The sequence below is a fragment of the Thermobia domestica genome, chromosome 12 (assembly GCF_964235325.1).
Source record: "Thermobia domestica chromosome 12, izTheDome1.hap1.1, whole genome shotgun sequence".
Taxonomy (NCBI): Eukaryota; Metazoa; Arthropoda; class Insecta; order Zygentoma; family Lepismatidae; genus Thermobia; species Thermobia domestica.
In genome coordinates this window covers 221,145,770-221,161,006 of record NC_137465.1, presented here as the reverse complement: position 1 = coordinate 221,161,006, position 15,237 = coordinate 221,145,770, and the positions used below count along the sequence as shown (strand labels likewise).

The 15,237-nt window shown below is 36.4% G+C and overlaps 1 protein-coding gene across 1 annotated transcript in view; it reads right to left on the bottom strand.

Annotated features, from left to right (window-relative positions):
* Positions 1-14,805, bottom strand: part of LOC145666269 (uncharacterized) — a 35,896-nt gene extending 21,091 nt beyond the window's left edge. Inside the window, exon 1 of the mRNA XM_081733332.1 lies at positions 14,477-14,805. The gene's annotated coding sequence lies outside the window, so the exon portion shown is untranslated. The remainder of the gene's footprint in view (positions 1-14,476) is intronic.
* Positions 14,806-15,237: the final 432 nt, after the last annotated feature.

Here is a 15,237-nt window from a genome sequence, read left to right as displayed (position 1 = left end):
AAAATGACTTCTCACGAAAGAGAGTAATAATTTCCCGGGCAAATTGTACCCTATAGCTAAACTCGCTTGAACTACACAGTAAATTTCTCCTAAAGAGGGTAATAATTGACCAGGAAAAAATGACTTCTCACGAAAGAGGGTAATAATATCCCGGGCAAATAGTACCCTCTTGCTAAACTCTACAGAATTACAGTATACATTTCTCCTAAAAAGGGTAATAATTGACCAGGAGAAAATGACTTCTCACGAAAGAGGGTAATAATATCCCGGGCAAATAGTACCCTCTTGCTAAACTCTGCAGAATTACAGTATACATTTCTCCTAAAAAGGGTAATAATTGACCAGGAAAAAATGACTTCTCACGAAAGAGGGTAATAATTTCCCGGGCAAATAGTACCCTATAGCTAAACTCGCTTCAACTACACAGTAAATTTCTCCTAAAGAGGGTAATAATTGACCAGGAAAAAATGACTTCGCACGAAAGAGGGTAATAATTTCCCGGGCAAATTGTACAATATAGCTAGACTCGCTTGAACTACACAGTAAATTTCTCCTAAAGAGGGTAATAATTGACCAGGAAAAATGACTTCTCACGAAGGAGGGTAATAATATCCCGGGCAAATAGTACCCTCTTGCTAAACTCTATAGAATTACAGTATACATTTCTCCTAAGAAGGGCAATAATTGACCAGGAAAAAATGACTTCTCACGAAAGAGGGTAATAATATCCCGGGCAAATAGTACCCTCTTGCTAAACTCTACAGAATTACAGTATACATTTCTCCTAAAAAGGGTAATAATTGACCAGGAAAAAATGACTTCTCACGAAAGAGGGTAATAATATCCCGGGCAAATTGTACCCTATAGCTAAACTCGCTTGAAATACACAGTAAATTTCTCCTAAAGAGGGTAATAATTGACCAGGAAAAAATGACTTCTCACGAAAGAGGGTAATAATTTCCCGGGCAAATTGTACCCTATAGCTAAAATCTACACATATACAGTATACATTTCTCCTAAAAAGGGTAATAATTGACCAGGAAAAAATGACTTCTCACGAAAGAGGGTAATAATTTCCCGGGCAAATTGTACCCTATAGCTAAACTCGCTTGAACTACACAGTAAATTTCTCCTAAAGAGGGTAATAATTGACCAGGAAAAAATGACTTCTCACGAAAGAGGGTAATAATATCCCGGGCAAATAATACCCTCTTGCTAAACTCTACAGAATTACAGTATACATTTCTCCTAAAAAGGGTAATAATTGACCAGGAAAAAATGACTTCTCACGAAAGAGGGTAATAATATCCCGGGCAAATTGTACCCTATAGCTAAACTCGTTTGAAATACACAGTAAATTTCTCCTAAAGAGGGTAATAACTGACCAGGAAAAAATGACTTCTCACGAAAGAGGGTAATAATTTCCCGGGCAAATAGTACCCTCTTGCTAAACTTTATAGAATTACAGTATACATTTATCTTAAGAAGGGTAATAATTGACCAGGAAAAAATGACTTCTTACGAAAGAGGGTAATAATTTCCCGGGCAAATTGTACCCTATAGCTAAAATCTACACATATACAGTATACATTTCTCCTAAAAAGGGTAATAATTGACCAGGAAAAAATGACTTCTCACGAAAGAGGGTAATAATTTCCCGGGCAAATTGTACCCTATAGCTAAACTCGCTTGAACTACACAGTAAATTTCTAATAAAGAGGGTATAAAATTGACCAGGAAAAAATGACTTCTCACGAAAGAGGGTAATAATTTCCCGGGCAAATTGTACCCTATAGCTAAACTCGCTTGAACTACACAGTAAATTTCTCCTAAAGAGGGTAATAATTGACCAGGAAAAAATGACTTATCACGAAAGAGGGTAATAATATCCCGGGCAAATAGTACCCTCTTGCTAAACTCTATAGAATTACAGTATACATTTCTCCTAAAAAGGGTAATAATTGACCAGGAAAAAATGACTTCTCACGAAAGAGGGTAATAATTTCCCGGGCAAATTGTACCCTATAGCTAAACTAGCTTGAACTACACAGTAAATTTCTCCTAAAGAGGGTAATAATTGACCAGGAAAAAATGACTTCTCACGAAAGAGGGTAATAATATCCCGGGCAAATAGTACCCTCTTGCTAAACTCTACAGAATGATAGTATACATTTCTCCTAAAAGGGGTAATAATTGACCAGGAAAAAATGACTTCTCACGAAAGAGGGTAATAATATCCCGAGCAAATAGTACCCTCTTGCTAAACTCTACACAATTACAGTATACATTTCTCCTAAAAAGGGTAATAATTGACCAGGAAAAAATGACTTCTCACGAAAGAGGGTAATAATATCCCGGGCAAATTGTACCCTATAGCTAAACTCGCTTGAAATACACAGTAAATTTCTCCTAAAGAGGGTAATAACTGACCAGGAAAAAATGACATCTTACGAAAGAGGGTAATAATTTCCCGGGCAAATAGTACCCTCTTGCTAAACTTTATAGAATTACAGTATACATTTCTCTTAAGAAGGGTAATAATTGACCAGGAAAAAATGACTTCTCACGAAAGAGGGTAATAATTTCCCGGGCAAATTGTACCCTATAGCTAAACTCGCTTGAACTACACAGTAAATTTCTCCTAAAGAGGGTAATAATTGACCAGGAAAAAATGACTTCTCACCAAAGAGGGTAATAATATCCCGGGCAAATAGTACCCTCTTGCTAAACTCTACAGAATTACAGTATACATTTCTCCTAAAAAGGGTAATAATTGACCAGGAAAAAATGACTTCTCACGAAAGAGGGTAATAATATCCCGGGCAAATTGTACCCTATAGCTAAACTCGTTTGAAATACACAGTAAATTTCTCCTAAAGAGGGTAATAACTGACCAGGAAAAAATGACTTCTCACGAAAGAGGGTAATAATTTCCCGGGCAAATAGTACCCTCTTGCTAAACTTTATAGAATTACAGTATACATTTCTCTTAAGAAGGGTAATAATTGACCAGGAAAAAATGACTTCTCACAAAAGAGGGTAATAATTTCCCGGGCAAATTGTACCCTATAGCTAAACTCTACACAATTACAGTATACATTTCTCCTAAAAAGGGTAATAATTGACCAGGAAAAAATGACTTCTCACGAAAGAGGGTAATAATTTCCCGGGCAAATTGTACCCTATAGCTAAACTCGCTTGAACTACACAGTAAATTTCTAATAAAGAGGGTAAAAATTGACCAGGAAAAAATGACTTCTCACGAAAGAGGGTAATAATTTCCCGGGCAAATTGTACCCCATAGCTAAACTCGCTTGAACTACACAGTAAATTTCTCCTAAAGAGGGTAATAATTGACCAGGAAAAAATGACTTATCACGAAAGAGGGTAATAATATCCCGGGCAAATAATACCCTCTTGCTAAACTCTATAGAATTACAGTATACATTTCTCCTAAAAAGGGTAATAATTGACCAGGAAAAAATGACTTCTCACGAAAGAGGGTAATAATTTCCCGGGCAAATTGTACCCTATAGCTAAACTCGCTTGAACTACACAGTAAATTTCTCCTAAAGAGGGTAATAATTGACCAGGAAAAAATGACTTCTCACGAAAGAGGGTAATAATATCCCGGGCAAATAGTACCCTCTTGCTAAACTCTACAGAATAACAGTATACATTTCTCCTAAAAAGGGTAATAATTGACCAGGAAAAAATGACTTCTCACGAAAGAGGGTAATAATATCCCGAGCAAATAGTACCCTCTTGCTAAACTCTACTGAATTACAGTATACATTTCTCCTAAAAATAGTAATAATTGACCAGGAAAAAATGACTTCTCACGAAAGAGGGTAATAATATCCCGGGCAAATTGTACCCTATAGCTAAACTTGCTTGAAATACACAGTAAATTTCTCCTAAAGAGGGTAATAACTGACCAGGAAAAAATGACTTCTCACGAAAGAGGGTAATAATTTCCCGGGCAAATAGTACCCTCTTGCTAAAATTTATAGAATTGCAGTATACATTTCTCTTCAGAAGGATAATAATTGACCAGGAAAAAATGACTTCTCACGAAAGAGGGTAATAATTTCCTGGGCAAATTGTACCCTATAGCTAAACTCGCTTGAAATACACAGTAAATTTCTCCTAAAGAGGGTAATAATTGACCAGGAAAAAATGACTTCTCACGAAAGAGGGTAATAATTTCCCGGGCAAATAGTACCCTCTTGCTAAACTTTATAGAATTACAGTATACATTTCTCTTAAGAAGGGTAATAATTGACCAGGAAAAAATGACTTCTCACGAAAGAGGGTAATAATATCCCGGGCAAATTGTTCCTGCTATCTAAACTCTGTTCAACTACATAGCATACTACATTTTTCCAAAGGTTGGTAATAATTAAGCAAAAAAATTATTTAGCAAGAAGGTGTTAATGATAATTGTTATTTTTATGTATTCTTTATTTTAGGCATATGCTGGGACTAATGAAGTTTTTTTTTCAATTTTTTATTTAGGCTTAGATGTGTTTCTTCCAGTTTTTTCGATGTTAATCTTATTATTTTAACTTCCGATAATTTTTCCTTTCCTTCAAATCATGGGTCAGTCATGTCCTTTTTCTTCCTATTCCTCACTTCCTCTCTATCTTTCCTTCCTATCAGTGTGAAGAAGGCAGTTTCTTCGCAAGGTGTGTCCAATCCAGTTCGCATTTTTAGGAAGGTAGGTGCCTAGATGTGTCTTCTTCTATCCCTTTCAAAACTTGGTCATTTGTTGTCCTCTCGTCCATTTTATCTGCTCAATCTTCCTCCAACACCACTTTTCGAAGCTCTTTAAATATTTCTTCTCTAACTTCCGTAATGTCCAAGTCTCTGAGCCATACAGTCCAATGCTCCATATATATAGCACTTGACCAACTTCTTTTTAAATCCAATATTGAGCCTGCTAGTTAAGATTGATCTTTTCTTTTTGAATGCTTCTTTGGCTATGGCAATTCTTGACCTGAGTTCTTTGGTGTAGTAAGTGTCTCTCGTCAAAATACTTCCCAGATGCTTGAAATTGTCTACCTCCTCAAGTTCTCCTTGTTGTACACTGATCCGTAAGCCGTGTTTCCACGGGATTTTCTCATGACTTTCGACTTTTCGATGTTAATTTCCATTCCATACAATTTTCCAGAGTCAACTATTTTGTCAATCTTCTCCTGTATTCCTCCTTTGGTGTTAGCTATTATCACCGTATCATCTGCATACCTGATCTTGTGAATGATCGTCCTCCAATCTTGAAATCTCCAATTCCCATTAATGCTTCTTTCTGTAAACTCTATGTAAATATTCAATAATTGGGGTGACAAACTACATCCTTGTGTGACCCCTCTTTCAATCTTCATACTGTTTCTTTCTCTTTCATTCAAGCGCAGCTTCATTCGTTGTCGTGTGTACAGGTTTTGAATGAGTCGTCGATTTCTCCAGTTGACTGCGCTTTCTTTAAGTATTTTCAGAAGCTTTCAGGCAGTCGAAGAATCACAAACAAACTTCTTTCTTTACATCAAGCATTCTTTGGGGTAACAATATCCCTGATAAATTGTACCGACTAGCTGAATTTCATTAAACTGTTTATATTAGTTCTATATATATGTGTGTAAATTTTGAAAAGGCTTCACAAAATAAGTTGTAATAATATTCCTTGAAAATTTTACACCTTGGTAAATTTAATCAAACTGTGTAGTAAATGACTAGAATTAGGTAGATTTTGACCAAAAAATGGAATCTCAGGAAATAGCTGTAAAAATTTCACTAAAAGTTTAGTATATTTTTCGAAGTGAGAGTAAATATTGACAAAGGGAAATGACTTCACAATATAAGAGGTTACTATACCTGGTACAAATTGTACATCAAATAGATTCTAAATAAGTAGTTTGTAAATTTTTGTGAAGGTGCGGTATATAACAAAAGATTATACTTAACATTAAAAAGTTTTTCCTTTCCCATGAAAATTGTACTGTAGATCTTAATTTGATTAAGATATCTATAAAGTACATTGTTTTGAATTCGTATAGTTTTTTTCTTATAATTTCTTCCCACGAGGTGTGTTAGCAATGCAAAAAGTATACCATCTCAACGTGCCATTGTAAGAAGTTAATGCATTTCTAAATGTGTGTGTGAAAGTTGATTGTGTATTAATTTATGTTGTTGTCTGTACCACATAACTACGAGGGTGGGCTGATAAGTTCTCGGCCCGACCCAGAAGGACTTGAACTGCAGGCATGAAAGTTTGAGGCTATTCAACATAGTCCCCTCGAAGGTAAAAACACTTGACACTTCGATTCTGCAACTTTTCCAACCCCTCAAAAAAAAATAAAAGAAAATAAAAATAAAACAAGATTTCTCAAGTTCTGCAAAAAACTGTTCCACAGCTGTAATCACCCCTTCATCACTGTGAAATTTCTGTCCTTTCACTGTTCTTTTGAGTTTCGGAAAAAGATAATAATCAGAAGAAGCCAGATCTGGCGAGTAAGGTGGGTGGTCAATGCACTGTACCCCTAGGTCCCTCAGAATATCCATTGTTCAGCTAGCCTTGTGGAAGGAAGCATTGTCCTGAAAAAACAAAACACCTCGTGTCAACTTTCAGGGGTCTTTTCATTAATAGCGTCCTTTACCTTAGCCAGCAGACTGCAGTAATAATCTGCAGTTATGATTTGGCCCATTGGAAGGTAGTCTGGGAGCAAAGCATCATCCTTATTTCAGAATATTGAGGCAAGCACGTTTCCTGCGGACTTTTGTGCTTTTGAATATATTCGGCCTTGGAGATCCTGAGTGGTGCCACTCGCATGACTCCTCTTCGGCTTTCGTATCAAAGTGATGAAACCACATTTCATCCTGGGTCACAAGCTGATTCAAAAAATCGTCCTTGGAGTTTCCAAATGCAGTAAAATCACATGCCGCAACTTGCACGGGATATTATTACAACCTTTCGTCAGAAGTAATTTTTAACTAGTCAATTATTACCCTCCTTAGGTGAAATTTACTGTTTAGTTCAATGGAGTTTAGCTATAAAGTATAATTTGAATCAGATTTTATTATCCCATTTAGTGCGAAATCATTTTTTCCTGGTCAATTATTACCAACTTTAGAGGAAATTTACTGTGTAGTTTAATGGAGTTTAGCAATAGCGTACAATTTGCCCGGGATATTATTACCCTCTTTCGTGAGAAGTCGTTTTTTCCTGGTCAATTATTACCCTCTTTAGGAGAAATTTACTGTGTAGTTCAAGCGAGTTTAGCTAAAGGGTACAATTTGCCCGGAAAATCATTACCCTCTTTCGTGAGAAGTCATTTTTTCCTGGTCAATTATTACCCTATTTAGGAGAAATTTACTGTGTAGTTCAAGCGAGTTTAGCTATAGGGTACAATTTGCCCGGGAAATTATTACCCTCTTTCGAGAGAAGTCATTTTTTCCTGGTCAATTATTATCCTTTTTAGGAGAAATGTATACTGTAATTCTATAGAGTTTAGCAAGAGGGTACTATTTGCCCGGGATATTATTACCCTCTTTCCTGAGAAGTCATTTTTTCCTGGTCAATTATTACCCTCTTTAGGAGAAATTTACTGTGAAGTTCAAGCGAGTTTAGCTATAGGGTACAATTTGCACGGGAAATCATTACCCTCTTTCGTGAGAAGTCATTTTTTCCTGGTCAATTATTACCCTTTTTAGGAGAAATGTATACTGTAATTCTGTAGAGTTTAGCAAGAGGGTACTATTTGCCCGGGATATTATTACCCTCTTTCGTGAGAAGTCATTTTTTCCTGGTCAATTATTACCCTTTTTAGGAGAAATGTATACTGTAATTCTGTAGAGTTTAGCTATAGGGTACAATTTGCCCGGGAAATTATTACCCTCTTTCGTGAGAAGTCATTTTTTCCTGGTCAATTATTACCCTTCTTAAGAGAAATGTATACTGTAATTCTATAGAGTTTAGCAAGAGGGTACTATTTGCCCGGGATATTATTACCCTCTTTCGTGAGAAGTCATTTTTTCCTGGTCAATTATTACCCTCTTTAGGAGAAATTTACTGTGTAGTTCAAGCGAGTTTAGCTATAGGGTACAATTTGCCAGGGATATTATTACCCTCTTTCGTGAGAAGTCATTTTTTCCTGGTCAATTATTACCCTCTATAGGAGAAATGTATACTGTAATTCTGCAGAGTTTAGCAAGAGGGTACTATTTGCCCGGGATATTATTACCCTCTTTCGTGAGAGGTCATTTTTTCCTGGTCAATTATTACCCTTTTTAGGAGAAATGTATACTGTAATTCTGTAGAGTTTAGCAAGAGGGTACTATTTGCCCGGGATATTATTACCCTCTTTCGTGAGAAGTCATTTTTTTCTGGTCAATTATTACCCTTTTTAGGAGAAATGTATACTATAATTCTGTAGAGTTTAGCAAGAGGGTACTATTTGCCCGGGAAATTATTACCCTCTTTCGTGAGAAGTCATTTTTTCCTGGTCAATTTTTACCCTCTTTAGGAGAAATTTACTGTGTAGTTCAAGCGAGTTTAGCTATAGGGTACAATTTGCCCGGGATATTATTACCCTCTTTCGTGAGAAGTCATTTTTTCCTGGTCAATTATTACCCTTTTTAGGAGAAATGTATACTGTAATTGTGTAGAGTTTAGCTATAGGGTACAATTTGCCCGGGAAATTATTACCCTCTTTCGTGAGAAGTCATTTTTTCCTGGTCAATTATTACCCTTCTTAAGAGAAATGTATACTGTAATTCTATAAAGTTTAACAAGAGGGTATTATTTGCCCGGGAAATTATTACCCTCTTTCGTGAGAAGTCATTTTTTCCTGGTCAGTTATTACCCTCTTTAGGAGAAATTTACTGTGTATTTCAAGCGAGTTTAGCTATAGGGTACAATTTGCCCGGGATATTATTACCCTCTTTCGTGAGAAGTCATTTTTTCCTGGTCAATTATTACCCTTTTTAGGAGAAATGTATACTGTAATTCTGTAGAGTTTAGCAAGAGGGTACTATTTGCCCGGGATATTATTACCCTCTTTCGTGAGAAGTCATTTTTTCCTGGTCAATTATTACCCTGTTTAGGAGAAATTTACTGTGTAGTTCAAGCGAGTTTAGCTATAGGGTACAATTTGCCCGGGAAATTATTACCCTCTTTCGTGAGAAGTCATTTTTTCCTGGTCAATTATTACCCTTCTTAGGAGAAATGTATACTGTAATTCTATAAAGTTTAGCAAGAGGGTACTATTTGCCCGGGAAATTATTACCTTCTTTCGTGAGAAGTCATTTTTTCCTGGTCAATTATTACCCTCTTTAGGAGAAATTTACTGTGTATTTCAAGCGAGTTTAGCTATAGGGTACAATTTGCCCGGGATATTATTACCCTTTTTCGTGAGAAGTCATTTTGTCCTGGTCAATTATTACCCTTTTTAGGAGAAATGTATACTATAATTCTGTAGAGTTTAGCAAGAGGGTACTATTTGCCCGGGAAATTATTACCCTCTTTCGTGAGAAGTCATGTTTTCCTGGTCAATTATTACCCTTTTTAGGAGAAATTTACTGTGTAGTTCAAGCGAGTTTAGCTATAGGGTACAATTTGCCCGGGAAATTATTACCCTCTTTCGTGAGAAGTCATCTTTTCCTGGTCAATTATTACCCTCTTTAGGAGAAATTTACTGTGTAGTTCAATCGAGTTTAGCTATAGGGTACAATTTGCCCGGGAAATTATTACTCTCTTTCGTGAGAAGTCATTTTTTCCTGGTCAATTATTACCCTTCTTAAGAGAAATGTATACTGTAATTCTATAAAGTTTAGCAAGAGGGTACTATTTGCCCGGGAAATTATTACCCTCTTTCGTGAGAAGTCATTTTTTCCTGGTCAATTATTACCCTCTTTAGGAGAAATTTACTGTGTATTTCAAGCGAGTTTAGCTATAGGGTACAATTTGCCCGGGAAGTTATTACCCTCTTTCGTGAGAAGTCATTTTTTCCTGGTCAATTATTACCTTTCTTAAGAGAAATGTATACTGTAATTCTATAAAGTTTAGCAAGAGGGTACTATTTGCCCGGGAAATTATTACCCTCTTTCGTGAGAAGTCATTTTTTCCTGGTCAGTTATTACCCTCTTTAGGAGAAATTTACTGTGTATTTCAAGCGAGTTTAGCTATAGGGTACAATTTGCCCGGGATATTATTACCCTCTTTCGTGAGAAGTCATTTTTTCCTGGTCAATTATTACCCTTTTTAGGAGAAATGTATACTGTAATTCTGTAGAGTTTAGCAAGAGGGTACTATTTGCCCGGGATATTATTACCCTCTTTCGTGAGAAGTCATTTTTTCCTGGTCAATTATTACCCTCTTTAGGAGAAATTTACTGTGTACTTCAAGCGAGTTTAGCTATAGGGTACAATTTGCCCGGGAAATTATTACCCTCTTTCGTGAGAAGTCATTTTTTCCTGGTCAATTATTACCCTTCTTAGGAGAAATGTATACTGTAATTCTATAAAGTTTAGCAAGAGGGTACTATTTGCCCGGGAAATTATTACCCTCTTTCGTGAGAAGTCATTTTTTCCTGGTCAATTATTACCCTCTTTAGGAGAAATTTACTGTGTATTTCAAGCGAGTTTAGCTATAGGGTACAATTTGCCCGGGATATTATTACCCTCTTTCGTGAGAAGTCATTTTTTCCTGGTCAATTATTACCCTTTTTAGGAGAAATGTATACTATAATTCTGTAGAGTTTAGCAAGGGGGTACTATTTGCCCGGGATATTATTACCCTCTTTCGTGAGAAGCCATTTTTTCCTGGTCAATTATTACCCTCTTTAGGAGAAATTTACTGTGTAGTTCAAGCGAGTTTAGCTATAGGGTACAATTTGCCCGGGAAATTATTACCCTCTTTCGTGAGAAGTCATTTTTTCCTAGTCAATTATTACCCTCTTTAGGAGAAATTTACTGTGTAGTTCAAGCGAGTTTAGCTATAGGGTACAATTTGCCCGGGATATTATTACCCTCTTACGTGAGAAGTCATTTTTTCCCGGTCAATTTTTACCCTCCTTTCAACAATATATTTGATTGACATGTAGGGTAATATTTTCACGATAATATTTGTACCCCTATTGTTGACGTCAAATTTTCCCGGGCAAATTTTACCCTCTAGGGTAATAATTTGCTAGGGTAAAAATTGCCCGTTACACCGGCTAGGCTAAAGGAGATGGTGATGATGAGAAATGAATGAAATGGTGGAATGAAGAAAGTGGGAGGAAACGGGAGAACTCGAGGAAAACCCACGCACACGTTGTTTGTCCACCACAAAGTTCACTTGGCGGGAGCAGGGTTTCAACCCGCGACCTCCTGCACCAGAGATGAACGCTCTACCACTGAACCACTCCGGCCCTTTTTAAAAATTTTAGTAAGAGACAAGCAAGCGCATACTTCCAAATTACAATGGGCAAAAACAATATATCTAACCAGGGAGGATAGGAAAAATTAGAACTACAGAATAAAATGTTCTATCTTATCCAATAGAGCTTTTAATATGGCCTACAGAGAACTACTCTGATGTTATCCAGTTTGATTACGATCCAAAGTTGTATCGAACGTCCTGGTTTGCTTTCTTTTAAAAATTTCCTTCAATCTATGAACATTTTAGCAATATGAATTACTGGACTATATATTGTAAAGAATGTATGGTTGTTTTACGTACAAAATAAACCAAAAGTAGTTCGAAATTAATAACAGTTTGTAATCCGAATTTACAGAGTATTTCCTTGAAGACGGTAAGTTATCTGCGTTAACTGCACTGTCATTCACCATAATGGAATCTGATAAGTCTAATGTATCAGGAACAACATCGTTTGATCTACGTCCTTCAATCAATGCATTGGCGATTTTTTGTTCAAACCTTTGCTAGCGATCATGTGTTGGTTCAGTGTCGATTTTTTAGTAGTCGACGAAATCTACAAGTACGCTGACCAAATCAAAAAATTTTTCACGTTGAATTTTGCAATGTCTTTTTCATCAAATGTCTCTACTCAGGTAAATTATGAAAAACAGCTCAGACAAAATAAAAGTTATTTCGACGGTGTCTCACACAAAACTGAAAGAACATACATAACTTGGTTGAGTTCAACTCTCAAATGCAACCAAAATAGTTAAGTGTAGTTATGCGTAAGCGATAAATAGCTTAGCCAAATGGCACATAGAACGTTCCACTTCATTTTCAAAAACTCTCAGTGCCTTTCCTGATAAACCAATCGGATAAACAGATATTTAATCAGTTCCTTCTTTAACTATCCTGAATTGGAGGTTCTTCCATTAACTATCCTTGTAGCTGAATGGCTAAGGTACGTAACATGTGTTGTCCCGGCTTCGATTCCTAGTGATGCTCCAAAATTTACGGGTTTGTTCCTGCATCAGTTGACAGTGATGAATTACTTTACTTATTAGTTCCCATTCTTCACTTCTAACACTATGTCGCTGTGACGCCTCTTGAGGACCCTCGCATGGCTAAGAATTAAAATTCTATCGCTGGATAAGAATTAGGACATTAGGCCTGTTTCCAGCCATTTTTGGTACCAATAAATATTTTTCTTCGTCCTTGATGTGACTTTCCTAAAAAGCCCCAACTAGTTTCAAGAAAATTATGGGCGGAAGTCTTAGAATTAAATACATCTATGCATCGGAAACTTCTATTTAAATTCCACCAGTAGAAAGATACCTGTAGTTGAAATAAGGATTTACGTTAATATATACGTGTACTCCATTGATTATATCAAATCGATAGGCGTATGACGCGAATAAATTATATTCTAGAGAGAGGCAATACATGTATTCCAAATAAAGAATGGTTTTCTATTATAATTCTGTCATTATTAGACTGGCGATGTTATTTTTCGTCTAAAGTAGTAAAAAATGTACTTTCATTGTTTCCTGCATAAATATTGGTCAAAGCTCTTGAAGTAAACGCTATTCGTAACGATTGATGTAATGTCAGTGTACAAACACATATTTTTTTTATTTCTTTCTATTACCGTTAAGTCTCAGCTGCGGCAAGTGACCTGCCAATAAAAGCAGAATACCTATGAATGAATGAATTACCGTTAATTTGATAAAGTGCTCATATTTGATGTTTCAAGGCAGGGGAAAAATGCAAACGTCCTTAGAAAATGTACATGTCATTCAAGAACTGGTAATTGCTTTTCGTGATTTGTTTTGTGACTACAGTGCCCACTTAAAAGGGGAGAATATACTGCGATGTTAGGAAGATTAATTGCAAGAAAGATTGTAGTATTGTATTGCATAAAAGTCGGTTTGCACTGTTAATTAATACTAGAGATGTACTGGTAAGTATATATGTTTGTCGTAAAAATTAGTAGTCTGATTTCACATAACATTACTAATATATTTATTGATACATCAAGTTGATTGTCGACTATATGTGTATGGGAATAAACTGATAAGTACGCTACAGCCGCTAAAATGAACTACACTAACAAAAAAGTACTATATGAGTTTGAAAGAAATAGGAAGGTACTTTTCGACATCGCCAATACTTTGTATCTATGTACACAAGATAACGTCAGAGGGTATTAAAATATACATAAGTACAAATTAATTACTCGAACACGTTTCAAGTGGGCCAAAACTTCAAGATAAACAAAAAAAACTTCGGTAAGTGTGTAGCAAACACACCTCCCCCCATGTAGACCACGCATCCTTGTCAACATTGGAGAAGAGGATGACAAATGGTACACACTGACGGATAACCCACATCCGATGATATTCAAAGTCTTCCCTGCCATTAACAATTGTGTACAGATGCTGGATGTATATATCCACACGCATATCTCCATCTCCAACCACATTTATCTACCTTCGCAAAGCCGAACTTTGGATTCCATAGTGAAAGAAGTTTCGAGTTAGCGATAAGAAGTTATCAATGGCACATCGCATTTCCCAATAATTAATGAAAATACTCTCTCTCAAGAAGAGATTGATATGCCGAAAGAGGTGATAGTTACTGGGAGGGATATCGGAGGAATACTGTGAAAGATGAAGGGTTTTATACTGTAAACAATGCAGAGCCTCTACCGTTTACATGCAGCAACATTGTCGTCCAGCATGAGAAAATCATAACTGTTGACCATCGCTGTGTGATTGCGGATAGGTTTGCAATGCATTTCATAGCGTTCACTGTAACGATCAAAAAAGTTATTGTTTCACCTTGCTTGAGATATATATGATGGATCATTTACACCATACCAACCATACCAGCAAGAATAACCACAAATATACCAGAGATAGTTAGAGTACTGATTCACGAAACCATCCTGGAAATTGACTTCGATTCAACTATTATCCTGGCCATTTACAATTGTTCAACATAGAATTGTTCTGACCGTTAACAATTCTCAAAACAGGTTCATTTTTCATCAGAAGCGACAATTCACTGCAGGAAACTTACCCGATTATTATTTACATTCAGAGAATTCCAACCCTTTACACGGCGATTTTTGTTGAGAGGTATCATGTGCCACAGTCCAACTTTCTCATCTTATCAATTGCACAGAGCGAACGATAGTGGTATGAAGTATGCCTAACTTCTCTTCAGTGGCATGAAGAGTCGGCTTCAATGGTGTCCATGACGAGCTCATCTGAACTTGATGGTCAGTACCTACGATCTCCATTTTGAAACTTTTATTACTGGAACGAAAATTGAAAATCCAAGGTGAATAGTGCGTTCAATAACCATTTCTGGACCAAATATATTGTTAATATTTTTGAACTTCTAAACTCTCAGCAGTACACTTACTGAAGAACTCTCAGACTGAAGTCCTGAAGAAAAATCTGCCAAAATGTGTTCGCAATGCACATTTCATACGATTATGTTCAACAACGCACTTTCTTATGACTATCTGAATACTCTAGTCTGTTTGGTAGTCATATACAGTGTTTCAGCCGTTAGACGCAAGATCTTAGTGTATCCCTGTTCTGTGTTACTGAGAAGGGACCATTCCGATTTGGTGAATTCAGTTGCTGACAATTATTGCTAGCACTTGATTCTGCACCCAAAAAAAAGTGTGTGTGTGAGAGAAAGAAGGTGTTTAGTGGCAGACCGTATTCAGGATGGGAGATAAATGAGAGAGAAAGGTGCGAAGATAGAACGTAGAAAATGTCTAAAAATGACATGTTAATTTTGAAACGAGTAGAGGGATTGAGGTCAAA